Raw genomic sequence first — 14601 nt, 5'->3', positions numbered from 1 at the left:
AATTCTATACGATCCATTTACGCTCGCCCAGTAGTTTGAAATTATCCTATCGTACATTATTTACGTAATTGCGTTTCACAATAATATTAATATTGTGTTAAAAATACGCCGCGTTGTCTTCGAGGTTGATGGCCCATCGTGTACTTATATGTACAGGGCGATTCCCACAAACGTGCTCACCTCCCCACAATTTTTTTGAATGACAAATTTATTTAAATCCTGACTTTAGGTATAATTGTATTGTTTTTTATAAATATATACGAAATATAATAAAAAATTACTCGAGTTGTGTCCCTTAGCGATACAAAATTCCCGTTGTAAATATTTATAATGAATATTGAGGATAATAGTTTTACACAATAGTATAAAATAGATGTAATATTAAAACCAGAATTTAGTATGAGCACTTTGAAAACTTTTGCAAGTAATAAATATTGATGAATTAACATTAATTACTAAAATTTTCAATTCGTTATAGCCCCCTTAAACCCATTATCATAGGTAAACCTATTATCCTTATTACATAATTTCCAAAAACTCAAAAACCGCTTGTTTGATTTTTATGCACCAAATTTGTCAAAAAAATTATCTGCTAAAAATAGTTCTCGTTTAAAAAATAAAAGTTTGGATATTCTTAAAAAAAAAAGATAAGCATGTTTGATGAATCAGCCTGTATAGTGTACGGTCTCGCGAACGACGACGTGCTGCTCTATACGATAGGTAATAATAGTAATATATTATAATATAGTGTATATAGGTACAATACAAACATATTATAATATTACTCGGTGAACCCGTCAATTGTTTGTCTATTCATCAGACCGCTGACGACATGTTCTACGAGACTATATTATAATATTATTGCGACGTATAATAAGCATACGACATAAGTCGTGTTGACTCCGTCGCATAACGATGACGGTAATTAATAACACTGTAAGACGGTTCACTCTCGTGTGACGATGGCGAACGTTCGTTACCTAAATAGTAAAATGCGTAATGATGTATATATATATATATATGTGACGTATGTGTTATGTGTATATTACGATGTTATATCACCGGTGCGGATAGTGTCATATCGTTATTCCGAAGTAGTCCCGAATTCGTTTGTTTTTCCGCTGTTTGATTGCCGAACTTTAATGTTCCAAAAATGAGTTAATTTTTTTATTATTATTTATTATTCTAGGATTTGTGTGTTTTAACACTGAAAACTATATGGGTCAATTGTTTTAAATTCAGATAGGTACATTTGAATAAATATTAATATACCTACCTGTCCTATTATTATAACCAAATATAAACTAAAATCGTCTAATTTTCACTAAAAAACATCTAATGTTTCATTTATATACAGTTTTAAATAAACTTAAAATAAATGTTATAGGTCAAACAAAAAAAATAGGTACTATAGTAAGATATTTCAAAACAGCCGTACATGCAAAAAAATCATTGGACCACGATACTATTACACGATATATACATGTCTTTAACTCAAACTTATAAGTATCATTATTTTACATAAACGCAGTGGATAATATTCGAGATCGTTGTGTCTGACATCAATATACTTATTATTTATTATATAAATTGATGTATAAAAGATAAATATTATTCTGAATTCTTCAAAAAAAAAAATATATATATATATATATATATCGAAACCATATTCACATATACTAGGTTTAGTTGGCACTTCCATACGTTTTTATATTAAGAACTATATCTGATTATTTGATACATTTTATGATTGATCAATTGCGTTAGATCACAAAAATCGAATATTTTTTTGTCCGATTTTGAAAAAACTTTAAGACTTTAAGACTTTAAGACTTCTTAGATATATCTGAAAAGTTTAGAATAGTTTTAACCACGTTATGAACTATACCAAGTACCTACTATATCTAATCCGCCATAAGTCAAATTAGTTCATAAAGCGTTTTTCCATGATCTGAGCAATTGAGGTACCCTAAAACCAAGATACACCAATAAGACGTCATATTTTATATTTTTTCGTATTGAATTCGTTTCAAATAATAAGCATAAAAACACCTATCACAGACAGTATAATAGACTATAGATTATAGACTAGTTATATTTAACCAAGTCATAGAATTGAAATGTATTATAAAGTATACTTATGTTATATAAAATTATAAAATGACTATTCGGTTGATATATTCGTACAATATTTAATCTAATAAATTGATACTTGGAGCGATGCTATATTTTTGTGTGTTTTTACAAAGATTAATAACTGTGGAATGTAGAGATTATTGAATTTTAAACAGGAGATTTTTTTATAGCAAATGTAATATTTTTATTTTATTTAGATTGTTTTTTTGTTTTTTGGACCTATTTAAAAATCCAACAATTTTTTTTTTTGATGTATTTATTAAAACTTCAATTGTTTTGAATACCATAGAGTTCATAGGATAATATAACAATTTGACTATTTCAATTGACTTACGTATTTACTAATTTACATTTACTATATTAACCAAATCTATCTTTAGCTATCGATATACAACTATACAATAATATGTACGATATACGATCTCAAACGTTCAATCTATCACTATAAACAGTTGTTTATTATGTACTTGTTATGTTTTGGTTTTAAAATTACTCTGTGAAAATTCCGTACATACCTAATATAATATATTATTTATACACAATGATATAATATAGAAAATATAGTAATATGTACGGAAAATATCTTTTGTTGTACTCTCAAAATATAGAATTTTTAAAAAGTTTAGAAATAGATATTATGGTATCTGTGTCCTTTTCTAAAATGTATATGAATAATAAATATCCTAATATATAAAATATATACATAAGAAATCCTGATTGACTGATTCATAACCACTTCATTTCAAACTATAATATTTAGAGACTTCAAATTTGTATGGTACATATTACCATCAAGTAGGGATGAACCAATAAAGAACCAGACTAAGTGCATCTGGTCAAAACTATCAAAATAGCTGTGTAGCTTACATAATTACAGAAAACGTCGTGTGCGGGATCAACTAGTACTATAATACTTTGTATAGAAGTTATAGTAGATAGCTTTAAAAGTGTTATTTTACCTTAATATATTTTGAAGTCTTGAAGAAATAGCTAAAAAAAGTCATTCCTGCCTGTAAATATTATAATATAATTGTGTACGTGAAGTCGTGAACTGGACCCAAGCCAACTGCAGCGATTGCATAATAGTTTTTGGCGCCAGGCGAGGGACGAAATTGGAAGGTATACATAATAATATACTCACGCATACGACGACGTGACAAAGTTTCCTCTCGCACTGCTCGCATTTATTTCCTGATGGGCGACCGGACACGTTGAGCTGCAGACACCGCTGGACGAAGCCTTATAACTCATATTATAACCACACACCATTCAATCGGTTTCAGTTGTTTGCTCAGCCGTTACTCTGCTCCACATCTGTAATAACAATGTAATATCATAATTTTTACAACTACTATTTATATACTCGTGGTTTTGTAAAGTTTAATTTACATAAAATATGTCGTGGATTGTATAAGATATAAAACTTAAATGTAAATACAATCGTTTATAGACCATTAAAACGTCTGTAAGGCATATTATATTGCATTATTATATTATGAAGAGATAGCGCTGTTTTTCCTAAATTCAAGTAGTGTAGTATTATATTATTATATTGATGATCACTAATAATATTTTAATTTAGTGATCATCCTCGTCGTAATTTTTATTTTATGACGAAAACTGATTTTCAATAACGTATAATTATATTATTTATATCATAGGTATTATAATATAGTATAATACGCCTAACCGAACCTAACCTAACCTTGTAAGTTTGTTACCATATACGTGTAATATTGACGATAAAAAATAATCACCTAAATGTGTCTAAACCCTTTTATTATTATATAAGTAGTACGATAAAACAAAATTTTGGATAGTAAAACATTACCCATTGTTCGGGTAATAACCGGATTTCTAGTAACGTTCAAGATCCGAGGAGGTATTTATTGTACGGTGGTCGATATTTAGGTATTCCTTAAAAATATATAATATAGACATATACCTAGGAATAAAATACATAATAATATGTAAAATGTGTATAATCTATTAATCTATATATTTATACTCAAAAACTTTCCAAGCAAACATTTCACATATTATACAAAAAAACTGTAAGAATTAAATAAAAAAATCAAGTCAATAAATTCTATTATATAATGTTTTTGTTGAAAAAAAACATTTGGGTACTTATAAAAACAAGAAATATATCTTGTGAAATCCAATGGGGCGCTTCAAAATGATAATGAGACATGACTAATCTATCACGTGCATTTATTTTAAGACAATATTATACTCCCCGAAAAATGTCAAATCGTTAATACCACCAAACATAAAAAACGATGTAAACTTGTGAAAACTTGTGAAAACAAAGTGTGGATGAAGATTGATAAGAAAATAAAAACAAAATAAAAATATAGCCGCCGATTTGCGGACACCGCAGTTCGAGTGATATCTGCATGACACTTATCTGTTATCAAGAAACCGCTGATATCGGTATAAAATGTGTATAATTTACTATCAATTGGTATAAAACAAAAATATTATAAAATTGATTATGTATGTAAAACCCACTCTCATCATTTGATCATGGTCTTAATAAAAACAATTATTTCGATCCAAAAAATCTGCATACCGATAAAAGATAACATTTTAAACACTACTGTGTATAAGTTAATTCTTGAAACTTACTTTATGTGTTAATTGATTCCTGAGTTAAGAAAAGTATGAATTGATCTCATTACACATATTATAATATTTGATTAATGAATTTAAGCGTAATTTTACAGCAAACACCGTGTAAAAGTTAGTTTATATAAGTATTCCAAATTTTTTTACTTATTAAATTTGGTTCAATCGTCATATTTTATTTATACTACTATTACTATTTAAAAGTAAATCTAACCTTTTTTTATTCATTTTTATACTTTGATTTTTTCATAAACGATAACTAAGGTAACAATAAGAAGAAGGTGAAATATTTTAAACAACATCATTTAAAAAATTGGTACCTATTTGCCAATGAAGTTTTGGTTATATTTATGCGTCATTCCCCTCATAAATACTTATTTCCTCATTTTCTAATGATATACAACAAAAAAGGAATCAACTCTTACTTACACCTCTTAATTATTGCTTCGTGAATCCATTCACCGGTATCGATTTAGAGAAACAGATATCTGAGAATCAATTCGTAAGCGGCCGTTATACAAATGAAAAAATTAATATTAAAATTAGATTTGTTAGTTACATTAAATATTAAAATCTATGATAAATGTAATAATGTAATAATTAATACCTATTACCTACATAGTAATATACGTTTAATTTTTTTCAAAATGTTTTAGGGAGGTGCGTGATAGAACCCTCTCATTTTTACATTTAATTTATCGCCAAATATCGGCATATAAGAATATTGTGAATTAACCTTAACATCGGATCTGCAATTTATGGGTAAAATCTTTTCAAAATAAGTACGTTACTTCCTCTCAAAAATGTTTTATAACTATGCAAGTAGTTCAAATAAAAAATAAAAAAATAGCCATTAACGCGCATTGTAAACCTTTAGTGAGATTATACAACGCGATATACGCGCGTAAACCTATTATATAATACCTACCTAAATAAAATACCAGATTTAATAAAATTTTAAATATCTGTTTGAAAAAATAATAGTTTATAATAACTAAAGAGAAAAAATACCACGAGCCATAGGCCAACCAATAAGCGGTTTAGGTATAACGTGTATATGGGTAATTGGAGCGCGCTGACTGGAGGGTCTTCGTCGGAGTCGGTCGTAAATTTCGTTTTAGAGATTAAAAACGTACGATACGTAAACACAGTTCTAACTTGTAGGTACACCTATGTATAAATTAGTAGATGTTTCAAAAAAAGGATCTTTGGCCGACTGGTCACCTTTTTATAAAAAACAATAGTGGTTTCCGGAATACGCATAATATAATGGGCTCCACTGTCTCGTATGTGATATTGATATATGTGATCCAATAATACGGCTTCGATCGACCAAACTAAAACACTTGTGACTGACTTTTGCGTATGAAGCAATCTAATATTATATTATTATCACATCGACATCGACATCATCATCGTTTCATTAAAATCACTATTTATGATGTTAAATAATGTAAACGCAACTTACACGAACGACCAATAATTTTAAGATCGAAATTATATGCACAGAAAAAAGTGTTTTAAATATAATACAAATACTGTGCAGAAAAAAAAGGTTAAATGATAAAAAAAAAATAGAAAAAATGATGAAACATGTCAAATAATAATAATTAGTAAATATTATTATTATTATTTAATTCATTCAACCATTTTTTTATCTAGTTATATGTTGTATAAGCAATTTAAATAGTTAATTTAATAATTATTACATCAAAGTGGAGCAAAAAACAGTTTGTATATGTTTTTTATTTGCTTTTAATAATAATAAGTTGTACGTTGTATCATACGAGTACAATACTTCTATTCAATTTATTATTTAATGAATGAAATTTTGCTTACGAAATCAGTTCGATTTTAAATGCAAACATTTCGGATCCTTTGTCATTCATACACATACAATATGAACACGAGAATGCACATGATTCAAGTGGTTATTTATACCTAATTCTTAGATGTATACTATTTTTATCTTAAAACAATACAAAATCGCAATTGAATCGGCGACCATTCGACAGTTGTAGACGAATTTCCGCTGCATAAAACCTAAACTGCAAGAGTGTATTTCATAAGGGTGTACACGTAGAGGGGGAGTCATGGTTATTATTTCTGCGTGGGTGATTGCGTATTATGTGTTTATATGTTTAAATATCTACTCGTGAAACTCCTTTGCTGACGAGAAGAGAACGCAGAGTAGTTTTAATTAATTTCGTTTTCCGTTCGAATCGCATTTACTTTTATTATGGTTCCGGTCGACTTGCAACGGTCCTATTGTCGAACCACGTCGAAAAGCTTCTCTCCTAGACTACCACTACAATATTATTACACATAACAGTATTATACTATTATTAGTATACAACTAATATCTGGTTGTAGGTACTTTGACTGAATTAAAGTAATAATACTATTATATTACGAGACACCCCACCAACCCACTTTCTCGATAATGAACATTTATCGATCCTTATAATTATGACCCTGTACGGCTCTAAACATCGGTGTTCTCAAATCACTTAAAGAACGCTCAGAAACAAAAGTCTACACCACTCCGCGGATACAGTTTACACATACATGATAAGTAGAGATTTTTCGATAAGAAAAATTAAAAACTGTCTATAACTATGTTAAATTTTAACATAAAATATGCCAATAATAAAATACGTAATATTATTTCATGATATATTTTAAATCCATAGAATAGCGATGAATGTATAACAACTATTATACAATGATGAGTGTGTTTTTATTCTTTTTTATGTGTGTGTATTTAGAAGTAAAATACCTTAAATTTTCGTTTTTGAGGAAAAAAAATAAAATTTGGTTTGATCTTTGAGAATTTAAAATAAAAATTTTAAGATAATTAAGAAAAACTAATAAAACTGCCGTATAGTCGTACACGTATAGTAGACAACGTGATGGATTGTCTCGATTCCGGAAACGGTCTGTTTACGGCCCAATTATAAATACCATATTATATATATAATTTGTATAGTAAATACTTCTATCGACGTTTACAAGCCGCATGTGTATCGCTGCACACAGGGAATTCGTTTTTATTTTCCGTGTATTCTTCTTTGTCTCCACCACTTGGTCGGATATTCATAAAACCTTCCTATTTTTCTTCTCTGCTACTCCCTTGCCAGCACGTGAAAGACGCTCCCAAAACCAATTTAAAGTATATTGTGTTTTTAAAACATTTGTAAAGAAAGTACTTCAAAAATATGTTAAGTAGTTTATTTAATTATATTAATTTCATTACCATACTATAGAAGAAAAACCATTTTAAATTATGTAGTATTTTAATTGTTTATGTGTTATCTATATTTGGAATATTTCAAGATAAAATTGTTATAATATAAATTTAACAAAAGTTAAGCACAAATAAAATTCGTACTTCTATTTATTTATTTTTAAAATCAGGGATCCCTACAATCAGATATAATAAAAAAAAAAAACGTTAAAAACGTTATACATAATTGTAATAATACATGCGCTGTGTAATAATCCTTGAAGAGAAAACTTATAGGTAATATCTATAATGTCATATAACCCTATTCAATAACATATCGCTAGTAGAGTTTTAGCACTTAAATTCCAAACTGTTTGGAAACTCTTAACTATACTTTCCATTATAATACTATATATAATATTTTATGGTACCGTTGATAACAATAATAATTGTCTAAGATATCTGTTGTTCATAATAAACTTTTTTATTTTATAATTTACAATAAATTATAGATTTAACGATCACTGCGAAGAATTAAAAAAAAAAAAAATCGAAACGAACATCTTATTAATCGTAATCATTTAGGAATTACCTTTTTTTTTTTTTTAACTCGATCGTAATATTTTACTACATTTAAAATGTATATAATGTATACATAGGTAATAGTATAGGTACGAGTATATAGATTCAAGAGAAAGTAAAATTAAATTAAATAAATATTTTTTATACGATTTTTTTTTTTTTTTAATACATAATATTATGCTTGGGCTATATTATCATTTATTAATCGTATCAGGTCTTTTATCTATATAAAAATATTATACTCATGTACGTTATTGTTTATTTTATATAATGTATTTTTCACTTAGATTTTCTATACGTTTTCTGTGCTGTAAAAAAATATTTCACCCCATTTCATCTACTTATTACCACTTATTACTACCTACGTTTCTTTTACCGAACAACTAATAATAATTAATACCTTAGTTTATACTTGGTATTAAATTGAATAGTATACGAGATTAAGTGAGCTTAAAGAAAATATTCTATCAGATTTAAAATTTTAAACTTCCGATTTTACTGGTCGATTCAATCACTTCAGTTTTACGACTTAAATTTAATATACGAAAATGGTTTTAAACATCAAGTCATAAATATTAGTTATAATTATTTCACTGGATTTATTGCGGTTTTCTTAATATAATTGTAGTCATACTTAAAAATAATGTAAAACCATATAATATTTTATAAGTTATTTTTAAATTATTTCATTGCATATTTTATAATAATATAATATCATTATACTATAAAATCTGTATCATTGGTACATATTTAGTTGCATACTTAAGTTTTTTACTACGTTAAATTCTGAAGTCTAATTAATCAGTAACCAAAATTTTACATTTTAAATAACTATATTAATCGGATATCCTTTCGTCATTTTTTACCGTAGCGGAAACCTAGACCTTGTACTTGTTTGTAAGTGTTGAATACTGTTGCACAGATACGCATAGATGTATTTAAATATTATATAAGTAGGTATTCGAACGGAATTTTGTGATCTTCGTGGATATTATAATAAATTTATAGAATCTCCAATGCATAACAATACATAACAATCGACAAAATGCAATCCATAAAGAATAAAATCATATCGTTTGTTAATTTACGTGATTTGAATGCAAAGACGTGCAGCTCAAGAATAGTGTTAAAATAAAGTTTTAAAAAGTTGAACAAGTCTACCGTATCAATTTAAATTTAACAGTAGGTATTTGAATTGGAGTAAGGTCGTAAGGGGACGAAACTCCTTTTTAAACTCCTTTATTTATATTTTGGGGGCACCCCAACTAATTTTTTTTCTCTATGAGCGATAAGTGGTAAGGGTTTCTTTTTTAAAAAACAAAATATTAGTATCTTATTATATCATTAGATAAATTATGTTTGATGAATATTATTATAATAATACTATAGGTACTGAATCACAGCTTAAGTATATGGAATTTAATATAATTATAATTTAAATAAATAAAATTAATATGATTTTAATTATATTTTAATAATATAAATAAATAACTGTTTTTCAATAATACTTATTTTAATCAGTTAAGAGGTTGAGCTCAATCATTTCAAGAGTTAATTTTTTTCGAATCTAAGAAAATATATAAGAGCCCTATCTTTTATTTTCCGATTCCAGTGCTGGATGTAAAATAAGACTTACAGCTCAATTAATAGAGATTTAGGTAATTTACGCAACTTGAACATGATAAAAAAACAATTTTAAAATTTAAAACACAATTTCGGTTACAACAAGTCATGTTACAGACTACAGTGTATACCTACACTGTGCATATTTACTTATATTGTGTGTGTTTACTGTTTACAATATTTTACATCAAAAGCGAAACTTGATACGAATTACTAGTTAAAATATTTTAGAAAATGTTTCTTTTATGATAACCATCCGTCGTTTCTGTAATAACATGTACATAGATAATAAAGACGTATTTGAAATATTAAATCTAAGCATGGATGCATATTCGATGGAAAAACCTAATTACCTAATTACCTAATATCAAATTTATAAATAAGAATATTGTCTAGGGCACCAAATAGGCTTTTATTGATATTTTTCTTATGTGAGTTTATGAGTATTTTAAAGTTTTAATAATTTACATAAAAAAATGTATTTAAAAAAGACAAGGTGATGCTCTAAATAATATTTTTAACTTAAAGTTTGATAATAGGTCAATTGACTTTATTAAATTTAAGAACATCAAATTAATTCTGCTGAATGCTTAAATTGGTATAAATAAATCTCGGTATAAACCTACTCTTTTATATAATATAACCACGGTGTCTTTGGCAACAGACAGATGGACGATCGCGCGATATCTTATATTCGCGGGTCCCCGCCAAAAGAGACATTTCATACTCAGGTCTCGAACGAAGGGGCCATGGACTGCAGATGGTACCGTGGTAATGGTGGGTGGAGCGCTCACATAATATAGTATGTACAGGGCTTATACCTCGAAGACATTTTTAAATCGTTCTAACCTGGTAGTTGGTAGGTACCACTACCCATCAATACACACACACACTCACGATATAGACACCCTGTATACGTACAACAATAATATATATATATATATATTATTGTCATATAATACGAGCTGTACACGCGTTTCCCTTCGCCCCTCTCGGGCAACAATAGCGTAATTGTGTTGGCAAGCCGCTGCCAAGTATCCATATACACTATACACATATATTATATATATAGCCACATGTATGCATATAGGTAAGTTTTCGACCTCATCGGGACTTGGCCCACAGCGCAACATCGTTTATACGTGCGTGGTCCTCTCGGTGCAGCGGTGGTGCACACAATGATACATAATTTATTATATTATTATATTGCGCGGCGTTCCATTCAGGAATCGAGACCGCTGTTTTTTTTTCACGCTTTTCTTAGAATTTCGTCTGTGCAACGGCGGAGGCCCGAATCTCTTTTGACGGCTTTCGTTTCTTCCCTCCACATAATAATAATTATATACACACGACATTTTTTTTCCGCAATACGTCATTGTATACAGCATCATGTACGCTTTGCTGCAGCGACCAGGTCGGGTCAGAGATTACGCGCGCACAATGCGTCCGATGTACACGCATGTTTTAGACCCCGATTCACATATAAATATATCACACACACACACACACACGCATAAGAGTGTACGCGCAGGAAAGAGCACGTTGAATGTATATAATATTATATATACATTGCGGGCACACGCCACCATCGCTTCCGGGACTGTGAATTTCATGCATTACAAATGCATTGAACACACATGCATTTATTCACTTAAAAAGCAAAATTCCAAAACACGCAAAAATATCATACTTATAGAAAAATTCTCTGTAAACAAAACTTAATTATTAACAATAACAACGATTTATCTAATACCTTAATATATGGGGTGACATTTGTAAAATACAAAAATAAACAGGGCTATTTTTTTATATTTACCAAAATAAAATATAAAATATTGTACATACGATACAATTTTTTTTAAATTTTCAATACTAAATGCCTTATATATTTATAAATATTATAATCTAACTTTATAAAGTATTGTATATACCAAAAATCAATTTTTTTTAGTTCCTAATGAGTAATCATACGATTTTTAAAAATATGAAACTCAAGCTATATTTATGATACCTAACTATTTGTTTCAAAAAAGTATGAGTATATTTTCACTAAATTATATAAACATCATAATAATAGGTATATTCGTTTTCGTTTTTGGCTTAACGATCATATTGCAATATTCCGATTACCAATCGGCGACCGCTGTTACCGGATCCGAAAAATAAACACTTATTTACGCGATATACCTATTGCTTTTGGCATTTTCACGTTTTCTTAATCATTTAGTTAAAAATAAAAAACACGTTATAAGACGCGATATCAATGCGTGTTTTACCTTATTTTAAAGAGAAAATAATAACATGTTATTTAGCAAATCTAATCAGCCGACACGTCGAATACGTGAAAATTTTGAATAGGTATAATCCACATGTTATTCTTTTTAGATTAAATACTGTCGGGATAAATTATATTTTCATAATTCCTTGTATTATTATCGAAACATTATTGAAACCCAACTCATGTAAAAAGACGGATAAGCAGTGTTACTGCTAAACTTATCAACTATCAAATTCAAAACTTTACTCAGGACAAACGAACTGGTATGATATAACAAAAATAATATAGTATAGGTCTAAGAATAATAATAATAAAAAAAAAATTAGCAATAACTACATACAATTAATATCAGTCATATAAATATCAATTGAATGCCTCCACTCGTAGTCATATGGAAAAAATGATGAACCATAAACATATTATAAAATATTGTATATAATTATAACAATATGTCCAATATACTATTTAAATATTTAATATTATATTAACTCTAATTGCTGTGCAGTTGGTGTGAAAAATGACGATGGTTCTAAGAGACAGTTAGGAGTCGTGTTTCGTTCCAAATTTAAGTACATGTGTGCCCAATTAGTAATGTTAAAAGTAATGTTAAATATTATACTTACTGAAGTACCGAACATGATAATTTCTTTAATTTACTATAGTAATAGAACTATTGTTTTTATAATAATAGTCTATCTGGAATAAATGTTGGTAAATCCAATTTTGTTTTCTCTCAAACAAAATAAGTCGCAAGTAAGTTCACGCCACGACTAAATAGTCATTGCACTTTTTAATAAATTGTTTAAGTAATTGATAAAACTATCTTTGATAATTATAGTATCAACCCCATCGACCTACTCATTTTACGAAAGTAAAAAAAGCACATTGTCCATGCGAGCGCGGTAAGAGTAATAAAGTTGGACCGTTGAATAGCCGTCATTGTACATTCACGATGATTCTGTTGAGTATCATCGCTACTATTGTTATTGTTTTCGTTTATAGCAGCTGATGCGAAAAATAATAATAATGACTTTGTCCCAACCAGTCAACGCGATTTAATCGAAACGTAATTTATAAATCGCTCACGATAAAGATTATTTGGAGAACACGATGTATACAGAACTTGTTGTCAAATATTTAAGCAGTTTTATATTCAGTAATAATACAACCCTACTCTATAAGAACTCTGCACATATATAAGTAATAATTTAACTATATAATTAATAAAACTGATATCATAACAAACGCATTTTAAGCTTATTGTATTTCCAAGGTTTTTTTTTACTTATTAGATATGTATCTGATAGTTAGATATAAGCTATATATAAATTAGATGTATGTGAATATTTAATAATATGAGTTATATATAGAACGAAATAGGTATCAAAAGTTTTTAGTACATATTATTTGATCTTACGAATTTTAGTGAATATTTTTTTTTTGTTTTTAAGGGCATAATTTTGGTATCATTTTAAATGCGAGTGTTTTATGTAAAGAAAAAATAATTTTACGATTTGTGTATTCCGTAGAAAAAAAATAAACACCATAAATACATCCAATTTTTATTTTATTATTAAGCAAACAAAATAGATGTATCGATATTAAGTTTTTCCTAAGAAAAAATGATGAAAATTTGGTTTTTGTCTATACATTTTTGAACTTGTTGCTCAATACTTGTTATAACAACTAAAATTAATAAGTAATAATAATAAAAATAAGTCATATGTGTATATAGTTTTGAGACAAAGTGATTCAGCGAAAAATAAGTTTTGAAACCTAAATTTTGTTTTACGCAATTCAGCTCATCGAATTTGACGAGTCGTGTCGAAAATTCGATTAAAAAAAAAGAGCCAACATTTTCATTAGGTCACCTTTCTTATCAGGAAAAAAAATGATATTAGGAATTCGTCGTTTTTTTTTTTTTTGTCTTCATCGACTATCTCGGATCATTGAACTTGTGCTGAACATAATATAGCACATTAGGTAATCCACTGTCGCGAGGTTAGATCATGTTAGGTAGGTTATTCCCCCGCGAACGTGGCTGCCAAACGGATTAATATAATGATGAATGTTAATAATAATAAAATGAATGATAATGGTTACAATAAAATCGCTGTTGCCTGTT

General features: G+C 28.1%; 1 long non-coding RNA gene across 2 annotated transcripts in view; it reads right to left on the bottom strand.

Moving 5' to 3' along the window:
- LOC114128991 (uncharacterized) overlaps positions 1–14601 on the bottom strand; it is a 165945-nt gene that overhangs the window by 25044 nt on the left and 126300 nt on the right. For both annotated transcript variants that reach the window (XR_007603370.1, XR_007603371.1), the window contains exon 2: positions 3278–3450. This is a non-coding gene — a long non-coding RNA (uncharacterized LOC114128991). The remainder of the gene's footprint in view (positions 1–3277; positions 3451–14601) is intronic.

Source organism: Aphis gossypii, chromosome 1 (assembly GCF_020184175.1).
Source record: "Aphis gossypii isolate Hap1 chromosome 1, ASM2018417v2, whole genome shotgun sequence".
Classification (NCBI taxonomy): Eukaryota; Metazoa; Arthropoda; class Insecta; order Hemiptera; family Aphididae; genus Aphis; species Aphis gossypii.
Note: the sequence above shows the minus strand (reverse complement) of the source record. Positions and strands in the feature narration are given on the sequence as shown.